This window comes from Diceros bicornis, chromosome 23 (assembly GCF_020826845.1).
Source record: "Diceros bicornis minor isolate mBicDic1 chromosome 23, mDicBic1.mat.cur, whole genome shotgun sequence".
NCBI classification, from domain to species: domain Eukaryota; kingdom Metazoa; phylum Chordata; class Mammalia; order Perissodactyla; family Rhinocerotidae; genus Diceros; species Diceros bicornis.
In genome coordinates, this window is record NC_080762.1 from 10,003,884 (window position 1) to 10,015,000 (window position 11,117).

Genomic DNA, 11,117 nt, shown 5'->3' on the forward strand with positions numbered 1-11,117 from the left:
GGTCATAAATTGTACTTTTACATATGGGATAAACATATTGCTATCATTTTTCTTTAAATGGTCAGCTGTCTTTTAGAGAAATTACTAAGTATGCAAATTTTATGTTTGTTTTACTTTTTATTATATCTAGCAGTCTTCATTATTTTTAGTTTCATTCTGGTACCAAATTCCTTCTGCTTGAAGAACTTCCTTTAACATCTTTTGCATTGTAGTCCTGCAAGTAATGGATTCCCTGTTTTGCTATTGGCAGTCGTAATGCTCATAGTAGTGGTGGTGGTGGTTGTTTTCATTTTATTTCACTGAAAAAGTCTTTATTTCTTATTCATTTAATTTTTTTCTTTTTTAGTATACAGATTTCACTCTACAATCTAGTCATCTGTATAGTTTCTGATGAGAAGTCTATTGGAACCTTTCCATTTATTCTTCTGTATGTAATTTGTCTTTTTTCTCTGGCAGCCTTCAATATGTTCTCTTTATTTTTAGATTCCATCCAGGATGAATATGATGTGTCTAGGGGTGTTTTGGAGAGAGATTTATTCTCCTTGGTGTTCTCTGAGATTTTTAGCTCTGGGGATTGATAACTTTCATTATTTTGGAAAATTATCCACTAATATCTCTTCAAATATTACTCCCTCATTCTCTCTCCTTTCTCCTTCTGAGAGTCCAGTTATACCGATGTTAGATTGTTTGATAGTATCACACAAATCCTTTATTCTCTGTTCTGATATTTTGCTCTTTTTTCTCTTTTGTTTCACTTTGAGTAATTTCTATGGACCTATCGTTGAGCTCATTTTTCCTCTGCTGTGTAGAGTTTGCTGGTGAGAGCTTTAAGGGATTTTTCACCTCTGTTGCCATGTGTGTTTTTTTTTAATTTCTAATATTTCCGCTTGATTCTTTCTCATAGTTTTAAATCTCTCTGCTGAAATTATTTACATATTCATATTGTTGTCTACCTTTTCCACTAAAACCTATAATATCTTAAACATAGTTAATTTAAATTCCCTGCCAAGCAGTTTCAACATCTGGGTCATATAAGACTCTGGTTCTGCTGATTTTTTTATCTCTTGACAGTGTGTTATTTTTTCTTACTTTTTTTGTGTGACTCATAATTTTTGGTTGAAAGCCAAACGACATGTGCAGGATAGTAGAAAGCAGGGTAAAAAGTGTTTATGCTTAGATGTGGGCAGGCCTCTTATTCTGATAGGCTTTTAGTTGAGAGGGAGTGAACAAATCCAGCCAAGATTCATATTTTGTTGTTGCTGTCATTATTCTCAGTGCATCACTGGCTTAATATTCTTCTAGGGTCTTTTGTGCTTAGGGTGAGAACTTGTTTGCTGGAGGGTTTTCTCAATGATCCTCTTCTACCCTCAGCTTTCAGTTTTTTCTGCATCAGCCTGTGCCTCAATGAGAGTCTCTCTCCATGTTTTTGCTCTTCCCTTGTGTTAGCAGTTTGTTATTAGTTGATGCTTGCTAGCCTGGAGTAGGTAGGCAGAATCATTCTCTGTTGTCCTGGTTCATCTTCTGTCTCAGTCAGGCTGTGTATCACTGGGTCTCCAACCTAGGACTTTATTAGTTACTGAGAGCCCCCTGGAGGTAAGAGATTTCTAATGATCTGAATGCAAGTTGATTCCCTGCATCTCCAGTAGGGTAGGATTTCTTTTTTTTTTTTGAGGAACATTGGCCCTGTGCTAATATCTGTTGCCAATCTTCCTCCTTTTTTTTCCTTTCTGCTCCCCAAAGCCCCAGTAGATAGTTGCACGTCATAGTTGTACATCCTCCTAGTTGCTCTATGTGGGACGTCGCCTCAGCATGGCTTGATGAGGTGAGTATGTCAGCGCCCAGGATCTGAACCCGCGAACCCCAGGCCACCAAAGAGGCACACATGCGAACTTAACCACTGCGCCACGGGGCTGGCCCCAGGATTTTTGTTTTGTTTTTATTTTTTTCCTGTACCCCTCCCCTCCCCCAGTTGCAATAGGGCAATAGGACTTGCTGCGGTGGTGCAATGTCTTCCACCCTACAGTCCACGGCTTTGTCCACTTTGGCCACTTCCAACAGAGCTATAAAGAGTTGAATCTCTCCTTGCCTTTGGAGTTCCTTAGCATACACATGTCCCTCGGTTTCTGTTAGGGACAGGGATACTTTGGCCCCACCCCTAATCCTTGAAGCAGCTGAGATAGGGGTAGAGGGGGAGCAAGGGATTGGCGGGATTCAGAGAATGTGTCTCCATGCCAGTAAGAAGACATATTTACCTTCAAGGTGGAGTAGAGCAGCCCACTTATAGTTTTCAGCCCGTTTAAAGCCTTCCTTTAGCTTTTGGAACTACTTAACCTTTTTCTTATCATCTGGAAGAAAGTGCAACCAAAAAAGCAGACTATCAATGTTTTGGCCCATACAAATCCCTATACCAGCTCTTGGGACTCCTGGACCCTTCTCCTCCAGCCTTGGGTAGGGAGCACAAACAAATGAAATTCTAATGTTTTCACTCTGCACAAAACAAAACAAACTTGGTTATCTGTAGACACTTTCTTGCTCCACTTAGAGAGAAAAACCAAAAGTCTCATTCAGGCTGCTTGTTTCAAAGTAGAGTCTCACATATTGCCCAACTGACCATACAGTTTGCTCAGTATGTCCCCTATCCCCAACAACTCTCTGTTCCTTACAGAATCTCTTCCTTGTCTCCAAGAATTATTTCTTATATATATATTATGATATATATTATGTATTGATACAGATGATATATATCATATATAATATACCATACATTATGAAATAATGTACCTATACATAATATATATTATTTCATATATATATAATTTTTGTATTTCATTATTTCATGTACATACAATTTTTGACAGGAAACAAGATGCCTCTGGATCTGAAAACAGCCCACTTACTACTCACAGAACATCTTAGTGCCAGTTACTCATGCCCTAATTTCCACAGAGTGATGCAATGAGGGCCAGATGTTCACCTTGGCATGCAGTGGAGTTGCACCACAGGAAAAGAACCCTGAAATAATAAGACTTGGAACTTGTATAGAGCAGCTGGTGTATCAGCCCATTCTCTACGCTCACTCACACGAGAGAGAAAAGGAAACCTCACCTTTACATTGAAGAGAAATAGAGGTGAGGTGAAAAAAGGTAAAATTCTTCTACCATACCTTCAAATTTCTTTTTTTCATTAGAGATTAAATTTTTACAGTAATTCTTTGTTGAACATCTCAAAGACAGGCATCTCTTCTACCTTGCTTCCCATGGCAACCCAGTGCTGATGCGGAACCAGGAATAAGGTCACTGCTCAACGAATATCTGTCAAACTAGGTCTGAGGCTTGGGAATGATTTTATGATAGTTTTCTGGCAACTCACCATGGTTAGAATAAACATACAGCATGTACATACAGGGAAGGGCTGGGCCTGCGTGAGCCCATGGCCTACATAGTCCTAATTATGGCCCAGAGTTCAGATCTTAGTGCAGGGGTTCTGAATTAACCATATCCTGTGCATCACTCCTGAATCCTCTTGGACTCAATTCTGACTGCAGCCACTGCTGCTATTATGATCAGTTCCACACAGGTTTTGATGTGATTCATTCTGGTGCAACTTGCAGTTTAATTTCAGTCACTCCTTGTACCTTTTACCTACTGCCCTGAGCTTTTACACCTCTGCTACTACCTGCGACACCTGCAAGAACTTGTTGGGTACTCAGACTTGTACAACCAGAATGGCAGGAGATTTTCTACTCATTAGGCCACTCTTGTGTTCAAAAATTATACCTAGGATTTAGTTTATGGAGGTATGACTGAAGGAGAACACAGAGAGCCCAATGCCATTGAAAGAAGAATTTATTACTTACATTTCCAGAAAGAAGTGAGCATACCACACCACACAGGGGCACAGGGGAAACACGAGGATGGCCATGAGGCAGACAACAGGAGTGAGGAGAAGGCACAGGTCAGGTCTTTATTGAGATTTCCTCGGGAAAGGCAAGACAGGGAAGAGTAAACAGTCTAGGATTGGCTTTGGGCAATAGAGGTGGTCTCCAAGTACCTGGCCCTGGAATAACTTATGGCAGGGGAAATACTGGCTTGGTGTGTGAGAGATAAGAAGGTGGTTAGGGCCTCAGACTTAGATCTGCCAGTCTGCACATGAAAAGCATGTTTTGGGCAAGCTGTCTCTCAACCCCAGGAATTAACTGGCTCTGAGAGACGCAATCTCTCTCTAGGTCTGTAAAGCCACCAGGAGATATCAAAACATCATAATATATGAAAATAAAAAACATAATTAGTACACCTTGAACAATGGATGATGAAAGCATTTGGATAAATGATTATCACTTCCATGTCTCAAGGCCAGAAGTTCTAAGATGTTTTTCATAATATTTCTCATATATCCCATAACATTAAGCTTGCTTACCTTAGTGGTGGCAGCTCAATTATCTCTCTTTGTGTTAGCTTTTCCTCTTTCCTTTTCTTTCACTATTTCCTTAGGATCACATTCCTATATATTCTACCTATGTACAAGCCTTTGGCTCAAATCTCACTAAAGTTCAGACAGGTTAGGCATACAGCTCTTGGCTTGTATATAAAGTGAAATGGAAAAAGGATCCAGTAAGTGCCAAATCTAACAAAAAGCTCTGCTGAATTTTGTATGGAACTGTTTATTTTATGTAGTTACATTGCTGATATCTCACCAATCAGAATCATTTGGATTCACAGTGATTCTCCATGAGAACTACACATACTCAAGGTAAAAACATGTGACATTATTATAGTTGCTATGAGAGAAAAAGAAAGACAGACACAAATGAGACCAAGACTTACTAACATTTCTCAGAAACTGACAAATACTCCACTTTATCTGCAAGTCACTCCATGTTTGTTGGTAAGGCATTTCCATCTCTACTCTATTGTCACCAGGAAAAGAAATGCAAAGTGTTGACTGGTTGAGATATAAAAATCTCAATTCCCAGAATGATGTCAGCATCACGGCAGAGTGAGTTGTTCCCTTTATCTCTCACTTCTAAGTGACAATTAAACAGACATTCACTAACAAACAGAGGATTCTCTACATAACACAACAGGATGCCTGAGAGATTTATGCAGCCATACATCTGAAGGTAGGTGGACTGGATCCCTAAGAAGCAGTGGAACTAGATGAGCACACTCCTCCCTCACCCCGGTGGCAGCAAGCCAGGTCACAGATCCTCACACAGGGGCCAGCCCAGAACAACTATAAGTGGAGGCAGGGGCAGCCCAGCCATGTGCAAATGCTTTTGGAGTGGCAGCCTGGCCTGCAGGAGTGCCCACCATACCTCAGTGGCCCCACTCATGGGAATGCTCCCCACTGAGTGGTGGCATCTCAGTCCCCATGTAGGTGCCACTTCCACCCGCCACTGCAGCTCAGCAAATCCCCTGCTGAGTGCAGCATCTCCACCCATGTGAGAGTGAGTGCCATCAGAGTACAGAGGCCCTGCCTGTAGCATGCAACCCCACCCACCTGAGTGCAACCTGCTGAGCAGCTGCAGCCAGCCCACACACATGCAGAGTGGCCCTTCTGGCACAACTACCATGAGATGGGACAGGATCAGAAAACTTATCTCGTGCCCTACCCCCAGTGGTGGCAGGTGGAATCTGCAACCTGATGCCAACAGAAATGCACCAGCAAAGGATCAATTCAGCAAACACAATGAAGAACCGCAGTAACACTTCAGAGGAGAAAGAAAATGACAAGTATCTAGAGACCAATTTTGAAGTCATAGAAGTTTACAATCTAAATGACAGAGAATTCAAAATAGCTGTCATAAAGAAACTCAATGAGTTATAAGAAAATTCAGAAAGACAGTTCAATGAGCTCAGGAATAAAATTAATGAGCAGAAGGAATACTTCACCAAAGAGATTGAAGTTCTAAAAAAAAAAAACAAACAGAAATTCTGGATGTGAAGAACACAATTAATGAGATAAAAGATAATCTAGAAACCATAAAAAACAGAGCTGAAGGTTACAGAGGAAAGAATTAGTGAATTAGAGAATAGAAACATAGAAATGCTTCAGGTGGAGGACTAGAGAAAATTAAGGTTTAAAAAAAATGAAAAAATTCTTTGAGAAATATCTGACTCAGTCAGGAAAAGAGATATAAGGATTAGAGGTATTCCAGAGGCAGAAGAGAGGGGGAAAGGAACAGAGATCTTGTTCAAATAAATAATAGCTAGGAGATTAGCGAACCTAGGAAAGGAACTGGACTTACAAGTACATGAAGCCAATAGAACTCCTAATTATATCAATGCAAAAAGACCCTCTCCAAGGCTTATAGTATTAAAACTGGCAAAAGTCAATGACAAAGAAAAAATATTAAGAGCAGCAAGGCAGAAGAAAATAACATACAAAGGAACCCCTATCAGGCTTTCAGTGGATTTCTCAGCAGAAATCTTACAGGCTAGTAGAGAATGGAATGATATATTCAAAATACTGAAAGACAAAAACTGGCAGCCAAGAATACTCTATCCAGCGAAACCATCCTTCAGATGTATAAAAGAGAAATGAAAGCTTTCTCAGATAAACAAAAGCTGAGGGAGTTCATTGTCACTAGGTCTGCCATACAAGAAATGATGAAGGAAACCCTCCGACCTGAAATGAAAAGGCACAGTTTTACAAAACTTTGAGCAAGGAGATAAATAGAGAAAATCAGAAAATTGCAGCTATCAGAACAGGTTAGCAAACACTTCATTATAACATAAAAGAAAAAGAGAAGTAAAGCATCAAAAATAACTATAAACACTTCAATTTAGTCACAAACTCACAACACAAACAAGAATAATTTTGTGACAACAATAACTCAGAAAGGGAAGAGGAAAGGGATGGAACTTGCTTAGGCTAATGGAGATAAGAAGCTACCATAAAATAGACTATCTCATCTATAAAATCTTTTATGCAAACCTTGTGGTAACCACTACACAAAAAGTCAGAGCAGAGCCACAAGTCATAAATAAAGAGAAAACCATCACAGAAAACCACCAAAGTGAAATGCCATTAAGAAACACAAGGGAAAAGAAACTATGGAAATATAGAACAACAAGAAAACAAGAGATAAAATGGCAGCATTAAGACCTCATATATCAATAATCACTCTAAATGTAAATGGATTGAATTCTCCAATGAAGATACACAGAGTGATGGGATGGATTAAAAAACAAGACCCAACAATATGATACCTCCAGGAAACACATCTCAGCTCTAAAGGCAAACATAGACTCAGAGTGAAAGGATGGAAGATGATGCTCCAAGCAAATGGCAAGCAAAGAAAGTAAGTGTTGCCATACTTATATCAGACCAAGCAGACTTCAAGTTAAGAAAGACAATGAGAGACAAAGAGGGGCAGTATATAGTGATAAAAGGGACATTCCACCAAGAGGCCATAACACTTATGAACATATATGCACCTAACACAGGGGCACCAAAGTACATAAAGCAAATATTAACAGACTTAAAGGGAGAAATTAACAGCAACACAATAATAGTAGGGAACCTCAACACCTTACTTACATCAATGGATAGATCATCCAGACAGAAAGTCAACAAGGAAACAGTGGCCTTAAATGAAACACTAAACTAGAAGGACTTAATACATATCTCCATAGAAATTCCATACAAAAATAGCAGAATACACATTTTTCTCAAGTGCACATGGAACATTCTCAAAGATAGACCATATGTTGGGAAACAAGGCATGCCTCGATAAATTTAAGAAAATTGAAATCATATAAAGCATCTTTTTGAACCACAATGCTATGAAACTATAAATCAACTACAAGAAAAAAGGCTAGGAAAGGCACAAATAAGTGGAGACTAAAAAACATGCTACAGAACAACCATTGGATCAATGAAGAAATCAAAGGAGAAATAAAAAAATACCTGTAGAAAAATGAAAAGCAAAACACAACCTACCAACTCTTATAGGATGCAGCAAAAACAACACTAAGAGGGAAATTTATACAGCATTACAGGCCTGTATCAACAAACAAGAAAAATCTCAAATAAGTAATCTTAAACTACACCTAAAAGAACTAGAAAAAGAAGAGCAAACAAAGCCCAAAGTCAGCAGAAAGATGGAAATAACAAAAATTAGAGCAGAAATAAATGAAACAGAGACTAAAAAAAACAATAGAAGGGATCAATGAAACTAAGAGCTGGTTCTTTGAGAAAATAAACAAATTTGACAAACTCTTAGCCAGCCTCACTAAGAAAAAAAGAGAGAAGGCACAAACAAATAAAATTAAAAGTGAAAGCGGAGAAATTATAACAGATACCACATAAATACAAAGGATTATAAAAGAATACTATGTAATACTATATGCCAACAAATCGGATAACCTAGAAGAAATGGATAAATTCTTAGAATCATACAACCTTCCAAAACTGAATCAAGAAGAAATCGAGAATCTGAATAGAGCAATCACAAGAGATAGAAATAGCAATCAAAAACTCCCAAAAAACAAAAGTCCAGGACCAGATGGTTTCTCTGGAGAATTCTACCAAAACATTCAAAGAAGAGTTAATACCTATCCTTCTCAACCTATTCTGAAAAATTGAAGAAGACGAATGCTTCCTAGTTCATCCTATGAGGCCAACATTACCCTGATACTAAAACCAGACAAGGACAACACAAAGAAGGAAAATAACAGGTCAATATTGCTGATGAACATAGATGCAAAAATCCTCAACAAAATACTGGCAAACTGAATACAGCAATACATTGAAAGGATCATACACCATGACCAAGTGGGATTTATACCAAGGACACAGGGACACAGGGATGGTTCAACATCCACAAATCAATTAATGTGATACACCTCATTAACAAAATAAGGAGTAAACATCACATGAGCATCTCAATAGAGATAGAGAAAGCATTTGACAAGATCCAACATCCATTTATGATAAAAACTCTCAATAAAATGGGTATAGAAGGAAAGTACCTCAACATAATAAAGGCCATATATGACAAACCCACAGCCAAAGTCATGCTTAACAGTGAAAAACTGAAAGCCATCCCTCTGAGAACAGGAACAAGACAAGGGTGCCCAATCTCTCTACTCCTATTCAAAATAGTATTGGAGGTTTTCGCCAGATCAATTAGGCAAGAAAAAGAAATAAAAGGAATCCAATATGGAAAAGAAGTAAAACTCTCACTGTTTGCAAATGACATGATTTTATGTATAGAAAACCCTAAAGAATCCACCAGAAAACTATTAGAAATAATCAACAACCACAGCAAAGTTGCAGGGTAAAAAGTCAACCTACAAAACCCAGTTGCATTTCTATACATTGATAAGGAACTAGCAGAAAGAAAAGTTAAGAATGCAATCTCATTTACCATTGCAATAAAAAGACTAAAATATCTAGGAGTAAATTTAACCAAGCATATGAAAGACTATACACTGAAAACTATGAGGCATTATTGAAAGAAATCAAAGAAGACATAAAGAAATACAAAGATACTCCAGGCTCATGGATTGGAAAAATAAACATAGTTAAAATGTCCATACTACCTAAAGTGATCTACAGATTCAATGCAGACTCAATCAGAATCCCAATGACATTCTTCACAGAAATAGAACAAAGAATACTAAAATTGGTATGTGGCAACAAAAGACCCTGAGTAGCCAAAGCAATCCTGAGAATAAAGAACAAAGCTGGAGGCATCACAATCACTGATAGAGATAGAGATTGGATTGGTGGTTACCAGAGGGGAAGGGGGGAGGGAGGAGGGCGAAAGGGTTAATTCGGGACATGTGTGTGGTGATGGGTTGTAATTAGTATTTGGGTGGTGAACATGACATAATCTGTGCAGAAATAGAAGTATAATGATGTACATCTGAAATTTATACAATGTTATAAACGAATGTTACTGAAATAAACAAAAAATTTAAAAAAATATATACTACAAAGCTATAGTAATCAAAACAGCATGGCACTGGTACAAAAACAGACACAGAGATCAATGGACCAGAACTGAAAGCCCAGTAATAAAACTACACATCTAGGGACAGCTCATCTTCAACAAAGGAGCCAAGAACATACGATGGAGAATGGAAAGTCTCTTCAGTAAATGGTGCTGGGAAAACTGGACATCCACATGCAAAAGAATGAAAGTAGACCATTTTCTTTCACCATACACAAAAATTAACTCAAAATGGATTAAAGACTTGGATGTAAGACATGAAACCATAAAACTCCTAGAAGAAAATATAGGCAGTATGCTCTTTGACATCAGTCTTAGCAGCATATTTTTGAATACCATGTCTACTCAGGCAAAGGAAACAAAAGAAAAAATTAACAAATGCAACCACATCAGACTAAAAAGCTTCAGCAAGGCAAAGGAAACCATAAGCAAAATGAAAAGACAACCCACCAACTGGGAGAAAAGAAATGTCAGGGGACTTTCTTCCATGGTGGGTGATTCTGGCACCCAGGGCACTTCCATCAGTAGAATTAGCCTAAAAGAAGGCATCACCTCTTTTTAAATGCCTAGAACCAGAAGTGACCAGCTGGTTTACACATACAGATGATATACACTTTATATATATATACACACCCATGCATACATATATATTATTTCCTTTAAAAAATTCAAAATCATATTGAAAAATAGAATCTGAATCATAGTTAAAAATAAAAACACTGTACAGGACTACTTACATGGCACCACCTAGTTGCTTGGGTTGCGGCTGGGGGCAAGGTTGTTTTTTGTCTATGTACCACTGACAGGAGGGGCACAAAATTTAGTGATTTGCTAGTTATCTCTAGATTTTTATAAGCTACAATTTGATTGAAAGGCAACATTGGAACTGATATGAGATTTGAGTTGTGGCTATACGTAAAAAGAGAAAATGAGAATGTAGAGTTGGAATAAATGCGAAAGCACAGCGATTGCTGGCTCTTGGGACTTTCAATATATGAGCTCCAACCAATTGCCATCCATCAACAGATATCCTTCTCCACCTTCAGGGAGAGAAATGAGGGGTAGGGCAAGATTCCAGGGATATTTATGGAAATATTTCCTCATAGAAAAACAGCAATGATGAACAAACATTACTTCTGCCAAGAGGGAGAAAAGA